Here is a 13,725-nt window from a genome sequence, read left to right on the forward strand (position 1 = left end):
GAGAGAATGCCAGTGAGGAGGGAGGTGATAATACCTCATCTCCAGTAACATTTGATAATGATTCTGATGAATATAGTGAGCTTAATCGATGGATATCTAGAGAAGATTAATTAGAAAAGAAAGGTAAAGGCGAGGCTTGGATGGCCGGCTTCATAGGAGAGGTGAAACCCTCTAAATAGATAGCCAAAAAGAGTGATAAAAACTAAAAATTTGACTTCTAAATAGATTTTGTGTCCTCATCAGAGAAGAAGGAAAGAAAGACTCCTTTGCGAGTATGTTCATGGTTAGTTTCCCCAGCACGTGCATAGCACATGCTTGCCTCAAGATTTTTTTTTTTTTTTGCATATTACACATAAAGACTTTCTAATTGTTTCTATAAACTATAGATATTAGTCTCCAAGGAAATATAATAAAAAAATACTATTATTTATCCACCGCCTGATTAATCCAACTATCATTCTATTTATTTTCTTTCACTGTTGTTGAGAATTTTTATTTGATTTGGCACTATCCCCTTCAATAAGATTATACAAATCTTTGTAAAATAATAAATCTTTCATTCGAAACTTTCAAATTGAATAATAGAAAGATATAAGTTTAACCATACTGCCACATGTATATTCTTTTATTTAATCAATACATTAAATTAGATTCAACCACTAATAGCCTTACTTTAATACCACTTTGCTGGAAAAAAAATATGCAATCAATAAATAATAATATCAAAAACATTTTTATTCTCTTTGTAGAATTAAATAAAATATCTCTATAATTCATTAAGCAATAATAATATCTACGACCTATGCAAGTAATTAACAAGCAAAATAATCAAGTAACCTACAAATAAGAGACACCACAAGTTTTAACATAGAAAACCCTTTTAAAGGGAAAAACTATGGGACTTAATCCAGCTAAAAAATCTTCCACTATTTAGAATAATGGAATCATAATAGGTCTTCTATAGATTAACTAGAGGCTACAGAAATAATATTAAGATTAAATCTTCACTTTCACAACAAAAATAATCATCACCAAATAAGATGGATTTCAATAATAATAAACAAAAATAGGGGATAGATCTCACCATATGCAGATATTTGAAATAATCAATAGAGAAGGATTTTTAAAGATTAAAACCACTCAATTTGTAGTTCTTGATTTTGAAAATAATATATTAAAATTTTATCAAAATCAAGATATGATAACCATCCCATCATCTGATAAAATAATAGTATTTTTTTTTTCCTCCTTTCCTATCTTTTTCTCACGGAATCAGCCTCTGCCGTTTCTATTCCCATAAAAGGTTAGAGCCAAATCATCTTTTTTAAAGATGTGGATCCCACGTGAGAAGGGACCACACTAACAAAAGGAACATACGATCTTTGAGAACCAAGTGGATCATTTTATGCTCTATGGAGAATATTATGCACATGAATGTCAAAAAACATTTAGAATTGATCACTAAAGAGTTCACATCAAGTTGATGATTGAATAAGATCATTTTTGAATAATAAAATTACAATGGAATAATCTCTTGAAAAAAGGATCTAAAAATAAAGAGATAGGAGCATTGGAAATCTAAAGACCAAGAGGATCATATTGCAGTATATGCCTACATGTGCAAGTTGCTCCTTTATGTCTCTTTCCCGTGAACAAGCAACATGGGCCTTTCCTTTTACCCATTTAGCACACTTTTAAAATAGAGATATATATATATATATATATATATATATAGAGAGAGAGAGAGAGAGAGAGAGAGAGAGAAGCCTCCTTTCACTATTGAGTTATTTTTTCTAAGAAAAAGTTATCAAGAACCATCTACGTGTAAGGCCAACATTTCAAGATATAAAGAGCATTAGTTGTTGGATGTCCAAACAAAAATCATATGGGATGGGCACTATAGAAAAAATTATGAGATAAGCTTTACAGTTTGCCGCATTTTTTTTAATACCAATCTTAAAGTTAACCTAAAGGTTAAAGACTTTTCTACTAATGGAGTTACCGATTCTGTAATTAAAAGATAATATAGTATTTTCTTTCTTCTTCATTTTCAGTATATATTTTTTATCAACATATACTATATGGTCATATGATAAATACTAAATAAATTAATCATCAAATAGGTAAACACATACCTCCAAATATATCAATACATAGCTTTTAGAATATAAAGTTCGTCAATATATAGTATACGGCCAGGTGATACACATTTGGCAAATTAGTCATTTAGCAATCCAATACATATTTTCAAGTAACTTGATATATAGTTTCTAGAACATTATGCTCACCAGTATATACTGTATAATCTAATGATATACACTCATCGATTTTTTAATACATGTTATAAGCTTCTTTGATATACATCCAATAATGATCCAATAATATCTCTAGATAAAATATATGTTTTGAAAACTATGTATCAATTTATCTGAATATATGTATTAGATTATTACTGGATATGTATTAAAGAAGCTTGCAGTATATATCAAAACATCAATTAGTATAAATTACTATATCATGTAGTGTGTACTGGTGAATATAATATTCTAAAAACTATGTATCAATTTACTTGAAGGTATGTATTAAGTTACTTAATAACTAATTTACTAAGTATGTATCATCCGAGTATTTATTCTATATTAGTGAACTTCATATTCCGAATACTATATATCAATTTATTCAAAGATGTATATTAATGAATCACTACTAAATGTATATCAAAAAAGATTGCAGTATGTATTAAAGAGCCTTTAAGTATGTATTACCATACTATATAATATATATTGATGAACATAATATTTTAAAAATTATACATCAATATATTTGAAGGTATGTACTAAGTTGCCAGATGACTAATATGCTAAGTGTGTATCATTTGGCCATGTACTATGATTGATGAACTCTATGTTTTAAAAATTATATATAAATTTATTTGCAGGTGTGTACTGAATTGCTCAATGATTAATTTGTTTTGTGTACATCACTTGATCATATAGTATATATCGATAAAAGTATATTATAAAAATGAGAAAAAAAGATAATATCATATTTTTTTTTATTTTTAATTATAAGACTAATGATTCCACTAATAGGAGGTGCCTTTGACTTTTAGGTTTCTTCTTTAAGATTGGTATGAGAAAAAATATGGCAAAATAAAAAGTTCGCTCCATAATTTTTTCTCTAATGTTTGCCCCATATGAATTTTTTTTTCTAGATGTCCTCGTACAAGATTTCATAGAGAATCAACTTGTGCCCCTAACATATATCTATAATATCATATAGTATATATCGATAAATATATATTTTAAAAATGAGTAAGAAATATAATATTATACTTTTTTTTATTTTCAATTATAAGTCTAATGACTCTACTAATAGGAGGTGCCTTTGACTTTTAGGTTTCTTCTTTGAGATTGGTACGAGAAAAAATATGGTAAAATAGAAAGTTTGCTTCATAATTTTTTCTCTAGTGTCTGCCACATACGATTTTTTTTCTAGATGTCCTCATATAAGATTTCGTAGAGAACTGACTGGTGCCTCTATCACATCTATTTTATATATATTAAAATGAAGGTTTCTCCATTGAGAAGTCTCTGTTTGCCGTGTGGGCTGTTGAGAAAGAGGGGAGGGAGCCACATGGTCTACTCGATCGCTACAAGCCTCCCACCTGATTGAGACTTCTAAGAATGGAAAAATAGTGAAAAAACTTGAGAAAACATAGAAAAAATCAGAAAAAAGAGAGGGAGCCACACCTCTCTCATGGTAATATTCTGCAATAGTGATTCTAGCGAGTAGACTCCAACCACACCGGTAACATCACCACTCTTCAGCTTCAGGTTCTCTCTTCTACTCCTTTCCCTTCTACCAAAATCCTGATCTTTTCCTTTTGCCCCCTTTCTTTTCTTGCCCTAATCTAACTCTAGCCCTCAATTTTTCCCATTCTACATATTTTGGTTTGAAAATTGGTGATTGTTAGGATTTGACGCCTCAAGATTCAGCCTACATTGAGCCCACAGCAAGATTCGCGGCGAAAAACGGAGTCCAACGAGATCAAGATCACCCAAAACGGAGCTCGGATGGAGGAGATACGAGCTTTTGAAGTCGGCACGAGAATCGAGGCGGCGGAGGACCGCCGACGACCGGCGGCGGGCGGCAGCGGCGCGGCCGCAGGCGGCAGCGCGCGGGATGCGCGACCCAGGCCCAGGCCCATGCGGGATGCGTGACCCGGGCCCGCGCGGGACGTGCGACCCAGGCCCGCGGCCCCTTTGCCCCGGTCCACCATGGACCGGGCGGTCCACAGCGGGCCCTGTGGACCGCGTGAGCATTTTCCACGCATTTCTCGCAGTCCACGGCACTATTCCATGGACCGAAGCACGATCGGACGGCCCAGAAAGATTGCGGTCTTGATCCGACGGTTCAGGGGGTTTTTTGGCTTTGTTTAGGACTCCTAATCCCTCTCTAATCAAGTTTAAACTCGGTTTAACCCTTTAAAAAGGTACTGTGACGAATAGAGGAGGAGTGGTTCGGGTTTCTTGCCGTACAGTGCCATACGAACCCGAGAAGAGAGAGAGAGAGGCGGAAGCATTGCTGTGAGAGAAGGAGCAGGGCTCCTGGACAGCGGTCGCCAGGCTCTTCAGGGGTTCAGGGGGGTCTCCAAGAGAGAGAGAGCTTTTGTGAGGGAAACTTCAGGTGAGAGAGAATTAGGTGTACAAGGGTTGAGGGTGAGGTCTCCTCTTGTAAAATTTTCTTTTCATAGTGAAATTTGCATGCCCCGTGGAGGCGAGCCCTTTTGTGGCTGATCCACGTATTTTGATTGTTTTTCTTTTCTTTTGTTTCTTCTTACTTCCTGCTGCATCGCGTGGTACTGAAAAGGTCTTGGGAGGTGGTGTCCTGGTCAGTCATCCACCCAACAAGTGGTATCAGAGCAAGGCGGTACAAGGACGCAAATTGCAGTGGTGGTGAGCAAGACTGAAGATGGAGAAAATAGGAACAATCAAGATAGAGATCAACAAGTTCGATGGTAAGAGCAATTTCTCCTTGTGGCAGGCAAGGGTGAAGGACGTGCTCATCCAACAGGAGTTGATCGATGCTCTCTTGTGCGATGAGAAACCGACCACCATGGAGGTGCGAGATTGGAAACGGCTACAGATGCAGGCGGTGAGTACCATCCGCATGTACCTGGCGGATGAGGTGGTGATCCATGTGCTGAGCGAGACTTCCCCGATGGTGCTGTGGTCGAAGCTCGAGGAGTTGTACATGGCGAAGTCTCTCACCAACACTCTTTTCCTCTGGAGGCAGTTTTACCAACTGCGGATGACTGAGGGACAGAGCGTGCAGGAGCATCTCAGCCACTTCCAGAAGATCCTCACCGACCTTCTCAGCGTTGGCGAGAACGTTGAGGAGAAGACCAGGGCGCTGGTTTTGCTGGCGTCGCTTACCCCTTCGTACGAGTCCTTGGTGACTGCTCTTTTAGTGGAGAAGAGCACTATCAAGATGGACGAGGTCACCACGGCGATACTCCAGAACGAGGTTCTCAGGAGGGAGAACCCAGCTTCGAGCTCAGGTGGCGATAGCTCAGCTTTGGTGGCTTCTGGAAGAGCAGGAGGCGGTAGACGGAGCGACAGGAGATCGTAACGAGGGCGATCCAAGTCCAGGAGGGACTTGAGCAAAACCAGATGTTACCGGTGTGAAGAGTTGGGGCATCTAGCCAGAGATTGTCCTCAACTTAAAAATCGGACGGTGGCTGCTGTAGCGACGGCCGACAGCGATTTAGATGGAGATGTCCTGGAGATATCTGATGAGGTATCTACTTCTTCCCAGCAGTGGATATTAGATTCTGCATGCCCCTATCATGTGTGTTGCAGAGAGGAGCAGTTTGACTCCCTGGAGAACAGTGAGGGCACTGTATATCTGCCGGATGGATCGAGCTGTGCGATCAGAGGCATTGGGACGGTCAGCTGGAGGACACATGATGGTGCAGTGAGGAGATTGGGGGAGGTCCGATACATACCCGATTTCAGGCGGAATCTTATCTCACTTAGCAAACTGGATTCGAGAGGCTACAGGACGGTAGCTGGTGGAGGAATCCTGAGGGTGCTACGCGGCGATAGGATTGTGCTGGAGGGGAAGAAGGGGAGCAGAGGACATTATTATCTGGCAGGGAGCCCAGTGCGAGGTGGAGCATCGGGAGCCAGGTGGAGCCCAGAGCGAGGTGGAGCTCCAGGTGGCGGATTGGGCACGAGACAGGAGACTCGGGAGGACGAGAGGCGACGTCGCAAGGTAAGATTCCTATTGCCGCAGGATGATGCCCCGAGTAGGTCTCAGGTCAGGAGGAGCACAGCATACGACGGAGATGAGATCGAGCAGCCTGGCTCGACTCCCATGTTTGCCCATCCATGATCAGCAGGCGATTGCCCCAGGGTATGGGGGCGAGGAGATCCAGAAGCTCTCGAAGTTTGGAGGAGGCCGAATATCGAGTCGAGGTGGAGATTGTTAGGATTTGATGCCTTGAGATTCAGCCCACATTGAGCCCACAGCGAGGTTTGCGGTGAAAAACGGAGTCCAACGAGACCAAGATCACCCGAAACGGAGCTCGGATGGAGGAGATACGAGCTTTTGAAGTCGGTACGAGAATCGAGGCGGTGGAGAACCGTCGGCGACCGGCGGCGGGCAGCAGCGGCGTGGCCGCAAGTGGCGGCGTGCGGGACGCGCGACCCAGGCCCAAGCCCACGCGGGACGCGCGACCCGGGCCCGCGCGGGATGCGCGACCCAGGCCCGCGGCCCCTTTGCCCCGGTCCACCGTGGACCGGGCGGTCCACGGCGGGGCCTGTGGACCGCGTGGCCATTTCCCATGCGTTTCTCGCGGCCCAGAGAGATTGCGGTCTTGATCCGACGGTTCAGGGGGTTTTTTGGCTTTGTTTAGAACTCCTAATCCCTCTCTAATCAAGTTTAAACTCGGTTTAACCCTTTAAAAGGGTACTGTGACGAACGGAGGAGGAGTGGTTCGGATTTCTTGCCGTACAGCGCCGTACGAACCCGAGAAGAGAGAGAGAGAGGCGGAAGCGTTGCTGTGAGAGAAGGAGCAGGGCTCCTGGACAGCGGTCGCCAGGCTCTTCAGGGGTTCAGGGGGGTCTCCAAGAGAGAGAGCTTTTGTGAGGGGAACTTCAGGTGAGAGAGAATTGGGTGTACAAGGGTTGAGGGTGAGGTCTTCTCTTGTAAAATTTTTTTTTCATAGTGAAGTTTGCATGCCCCGTAGAGGCGAGCCCTTTTGTGACTGATCTACGTATTTTGATTGTTTTTCTTTTGTTTTGTTTCTTTTTTCTTCCTGCTGCATCACGTGGTACTGAAAAAGTCTTGGAAGGTGGTGTCCTGACCAGTCATCCACCCAACAGTGATCAAAGAGTGCTGGCTGTTGAGAGAGTACGGCCTCTTCAGTTACATATCTAAAAAAGTTGGAGTTATGTGGAATGCGCTTTCTTTTCGCTGTATGGGAGTGCATAGGAAGCATGTAGTGTTTTGGATGCACTAAGAGGTTTATAAGGGAGGCTAATGTAGTCTGTAGAAGTCGTTTATCATAGAATGATGAGAAAGTTGAATGCTTAAAGAGCAATGTAGGAAGAGATAAAAGTTCATTCCAGAACAGGGGTTACTTCCTTGCTAAGCAACAGTAACTATTACCAGGTCCACTTCAACATTGAAAATCAGATCCGTAATTTTTTTGATAACGCATCCATATACTAATTTCTTAAAATCAAATTGATTTATTTTTTTTTTCCAAAAAGTATCAAAATTGAAGATGTCATGATTCCCAATTACGTCCAAGCGAAATCTTAACCAACAGACCATGATAATCACCAAGACCGAAAGAGAGAATATGATATATAATACCCCTAACTTTAGTATGATATTACATTATTATCTTATATATAATATAATATAATAGATACATTATATATAATAATATTTATATATTATTATGAATATTATATATATAAACAAAATATATTATGAAAAATATGGATCAATCTTAGCAATTTATCTCAAAAAGCAGTATAACAAAGAACATAATAACAAATTTTAGAGCTACTTTCTAATTTATAAAGAATATAAATAAATTATTTTCTTAATTAAATATTTTTTAAAAAATATTTATTCATAAAAATATAGATTTCTAAATAAAATTTTTACCCTCCAAAAGGTCTGAATGCATGCAAACTCATAAAAAAAAAATGGAAAGGAACAAACATGTATATGTACGTGCATCAAAAGGAATAGTTATAAATAAATTTATCATCTATCTTTGTGTGCTATGCTGATCATGGCAATTTAACCTCCAAAAAGCCCACTTGGCACAAGTGGAAAAGATGGAAAGGTAAATTTCTATGTCAAAATATATATTTTAAACATTTATTTTATACTATTGGATAATGTATTTGCAACATTTCCGCTTTATCGTCGTCTTGATGTATTAGGCCCTAATACTGTTAATAGAACTTTTGATTGTTACTTAACCGACTCTTAGCATGCTTCAAATAATAAATTCATAACTCTCATGCAGTATTTTAACTAAAAAATAATAATAGATGCATGATGCCGCTATTTCATAATATCACTGTTTTAAAAAAATTATATCCCATGCATTGCATTGGGTTATAAACTAGTATCTGTAATAACCAATCATTTTTTATACAAAATGAGGACATAATTTTGATCCATCTCATGTAGCTGAAATTCCTTAAAAGATACAAAACAAAATAAAATAAAAGACAGGCTGATATCATAGATTCGAGTGGCAAGTGTGAGAATGATTACGTCTGACCTTATGCCATCCTTGTTGTTCTGAATTAGTATGCTTTTCATGTTTTGCCTACCAACAATATATTTGGTAGAGACAAAATATGAATGAGCCATAAAGGCATGTAAATGGTTTTATGGACAACCCTAAGACCATCTCGTTAAAATCAAGATTAACTATCTCAAAAACTCTGTTTATAAAGAATGTTGCCTCTAATGATAGGACATTCACCCTATAAAATAATTGCATCAATGGTAACTTTCTTCCCAATTATATTATTATCATCCATTTAAAATAAGCAGCATGAGTAGTAATAATATGAGGAGAAGACAAAATACTCTATATTCCTGCATACAAATAGTAGAATATAGTTTTTATCATTTCATGATGATGTTTAGATTTGTGTTCGAAAGGCCGTTGCACATCTATCTGGTTATATGGTCATAATTCAAATCCATGAAATTTGGTGCAGCTGATCTCTACCTCACTAATATAAGTTTGTCCATTGATCTGCAAGGCGACGAAAAAGTTAGAGAATTCGCTGGAGCTTTGCTTTGGTTGGACTTTCCAATGCTCAAGTTAGAGAGAGATATTTTGATGTGGGAACAAAGAAGCAATCAGGAAGACAAAGTATCATTTAGCTAAAGTTTCATCGAATTATTTTTACATGTAAGGACTTTGGGTCTATTTATAGTTAAGGGATGCAAAATCTTTGAAGGTTGTATTCTACTTAACAATCTAGGATCATACTATAACCAAAAAATTCTGTGGTAACCACATGAGATCCAACTATAATCATCTTAGATACACCGTAATGATCTAAGATTGTGCAGTAAGTATAGTAGAACATGCTATAAGCATTCAGTCAAGCAGATGCCAACTATAACTCGCACTTCTAGCCATTGCCTGAGGTGAGAAGATCCTAGTCGGCTTAACGTCAAATTGAGTGATTATTTGGTTGAGGAACCCGACTTTGGAGGTGACACACCTCAAATCCGGGACATAACACGGTCATGCTACCGAGGGATGGAGCCAACGATAACACGAAGCCAATCTGTCATAATCATCTAAAATCCATCAAATAAAAAAAATTCAATTCCATTATTCATCAAATAATCGAACCAAATTGGTTTAGAGCATCTAAATTTAAAAGCAAGTACTAACCCGAATCTCAATATTCATAAATAACTACAAATTTATGATTATAAAATAAATTAAACTTCTGCTACCAAATTTTTCAGCTTGCTATGCCGATCTTCAAGCTTGGATTTCTTTTGCCGATCCTAACCTTATTTCTCTGTTCAAACAAAAAGAAAACAAAAAGAATATGAGCTATACTAGCCCAGTAAGTAGAACTTGTACGATCAAACATAAGTTTTTCATGATAATGCAATATTTAGAAAATAACAGGTAATACAAAATAAAGTATTTCATAGAGCATATAACAAAACAAGTTATAAACTCATCATGCATGCATAAATCATATATATTTTACAATCATGAATCGTAAATCATTTTCATCATGCATTCATGTCATGTTTCAAAACATTGCTCACAGATATTCAAGCTAAGGTCACTATTATACCCATGACAGGGTCATTTTTCTTAATCAACAGAGTTCTTAATTCATGTGCCAACTTTATACCCGCTGGCAGAGCCATATTTCGTGTGGATGCTAGCTCCGGATGTCGACCTTCCCGAAGGGATTCATTCATAGCCATCTGAGAGTCTTTGAAATCATTATATCTTTTTCTTAAAGCATATATATACATAGATGGAAAAATAATGAAATTCATACTTCATAATCATACTATTTTCATAAGACATATTCATGAAATCAATGCTCATAATAAAACATGCTTTTTCATATCACATATGCCGATCCTTATTTTATAAAAAATTATGATTTCATCAATAGCAATTCTTTACATAAAAATATGATCATTTAAAAATAAATAAGGAGCATAAAATCCACTTACCTCGTTCATCTTAGATCTTCAGACTTCGTTAAAAGAATCAGCTAATCCTATTTAAAATATCAAATCATCATCAATTTCTATTCCATAAATACAATAAGATTAAATCATAAGGAAAGAGGACTGTTGATCGGATGTGTCGGACCATCCAGATACCAGGACAATTCAGGATCTCTGATCTGAGGGTCAGATTTAAGTGACTTGATCAAGAAATCGTGAAGCACAGATCGAATTAAGGTCAAAATCAATCAATAGGATTCTTTAATAATGAATTTGAAAGATCTTTGATATGATCAAATGAGGTTGACATACAGCACAGATATCAAAGCAACTTTGGATCATCTTGTTAGAGTCAACATGAGCTCCTAAAAGATGAAGGCATGACTCGATACAGGATTCATAGACCTTCTTAGAGAGAGAAAGTCGATCATGAGAGAGAAAGTAGAGAGAGAAAATAGAGAGAATCTTCGTATCCTTCAAAAGTGGCAATCATGATCGAGATCATCAAAGATCATATCAGGATGACTCAATATGGATTAATCATGATTGATGTTATCAATTTCGAATAAGGATCGGATCGGGATCCGATCTACTGCATGAATTTCGGAGCAGTCTCAGATCATCATATTTTCATCTCAAGTTTATCCTATGGTCTGTGATGCAATCAGAGAGAGAGAATGACCCTAGAGAGATAAAATCCATAAAAAAAGATAAAAGGGTCTAGAGAGAGAAAATAAGAAGAAAATTTAGAGAGAGAAAATGTAGAGAGAAGGTAGAGAGAGGAGAGAGAAAGACTTAAGAGAGAGATGAGAGAAATTTTCTCTCACATATATTTTTTTTATTATTTATTTTTTTTTCTTTTTTTCTCTCTCTTTATTATTATTATTATTATTATTATTATTATTATTATTATTATATATTTTCTTTTTCTTTTTCTTTTTTCTTTTCTTTTTCTTTTTTCTTTTTTCTTTTTCTTTTTTTTTTTCTTTTCTTTTTCTTTTTTTTCTTTTTTTTTTCTTTTCCTTCTTCTCCTTCTCTTTCTTTTCTTCTTCCCGGGCTTCCTTTGGGCCAAAACAGGGGATCTCACAATCCCCTGTTGGCTGGCCGGCCGGTGGTGCAACCGGCATGGGACGGCCGTCGGCAAGAGGAGGGGCGACCCAACGGCAAGAGGAGGGCTAAGCTGGTGGCCGGTGGTAACCACCGGCACCCAAACATTCAAAAAGGACCGAATCTCTTTCTCAAAGAAATCCGACGACTCCAGTCACCGGCGATCGTGCACACGGACACGGGGAGAAAGGAGGAGAAGAGAAGAAGAGGAGGAGGTTCACCTTCGACGCTGGCGAGGCTTTTCCGGTGAGCAAAATGGACGGCACAAGGACGGGGCTCCGCGGTGGTTTTCCGGCAATTGCCGCCGACTGGGTCTCGAATCTTTGGTGAGAGGGAGAGAGGAGGATTTTCCTCCTTAAATAGAACCGGAGGGGGGGTTCTTTCCGACTCCGATTGGGAGCCGGTGAGAGGAGGAAGAAGACTCCCTTCGGGAGTCTTCTCCTCTGTTTTTTTTTTTTTTTTTTTTATTTGGGCTGTGGATTGATTCTGGGCCCAATTGGGCCGGATGATAACAGGAGGTTGATTGTTTTTGCTCTATTTGATTTGACTGTCTAGTCGGTGAGAGACGGCTTGGTTTGCTCATATCAAAAGGTGTCGAGATTGCTATATCGGTTGTGATCTTATCGAGTCTAATATCACCACATCATCATGCTTATTTAACGCCGCACCATCTGATATTCAGAATATCACCCATGGCGTCACATAGAACTCTCCTCCTGCCTAGCATTTACTTTGGGGAGGGGGGACCGGGCCTGAATGGATGGGTTTGGGCCCGGGGGCATCGCACCTAGGGAGCGTGTGGTTGGAAACATTTTGAATGCGACCCCATCATCTCTTGATTTAACTCTACAAAGTCGGCACGCAAGGAGGAGACCATCAATGCGTCGGCTCGGGACCCAACCGATGTAATTTCCCATGACAAGAGAGAAGCTGGGAGCAACTGGTCCAAGTTTCTCACAAGGTTAACATGACCATGACCATGACCATGCCCCATTTTTGCTCAGTATTTATTAGGGCCTAGGAGGTCTCAATCATCCCAATTGCCAGGACTGCAAATGGATGTGTTCAAGGTTGGACCACAAGGCGTTGGATTCAAGCTTGGTAAAAGTAATCACATCTATTTATTAGACTTCTTTTGTGGAAATGTAGATTGGACTCAAGGAATGCCAACCAACTCAGCTCTAGCTGATTCCATAAAGTACAAAAAAAAAAAAAATAAAGAGAAAATGACTTGAACAAGATTCGACTTGAAGTTACACAATCAAGAAATTATATGTGGTCATATGCATTGCCAGATAAATCATGCCAATGTTGAAAACTCGAAGGTGCAAATGGGTTGATGAACCTTTTTTAAACTTCCAAAGGGATCCATCTAGGGGCTAAGGCTGGTCCCATTTGTCTACCTGCTTTCCCAATGTTGGTATCAACAACTGAGACAAGCTTAAGTTACAAAACTTCCAAAGAGCAGGCTTATAAGTTTGTTGTGGCTCGAACCCTAGCCAGACCAAAATTTGACCTGACCCGATGCGGTTCAACAATCCATGCCTTTTAAATTGAAAATGATCATGACTTCCACATGAACACAAGATAGCTTAAATTGGTGCGAGGGTGCCCTCTGGTAGGTTTTATTTCGAAAAGTAAGTTTGTGTCTGTCCTTAGCTTTCATTCTCAACATGGAACCATGTGATAGCAAGTGATTCATTTGCGTCCAAGGGGAGCTCACAGGCCAGAATTGGTGTGACCGGTCCAATGGCCGAAAAGCTGAGCCTGTTTAAAGCGATCGTAGAATTCCTTCTCCATTGGATAGGAAGTAATGAGGTCTGAAAAGGTGTGGAATAGAAAAAGTGA

The sequence above is a fragment of the Elaeis guineensis genome, chromosome 16 (genome assembly GCF_000442705.2).
Source record: "Elaeis guineensis isolate ETL-2024a chromosome 16, EG11, whole genome shotgun sequence".
In the NCBI taxonomy this organism is placed as follows: Eukaryota; Viridiplantae; Streptophyta; class Magnoliopsida; order Arecales; family Arecaceae; genus Elaeis; species Elaeis guineensis.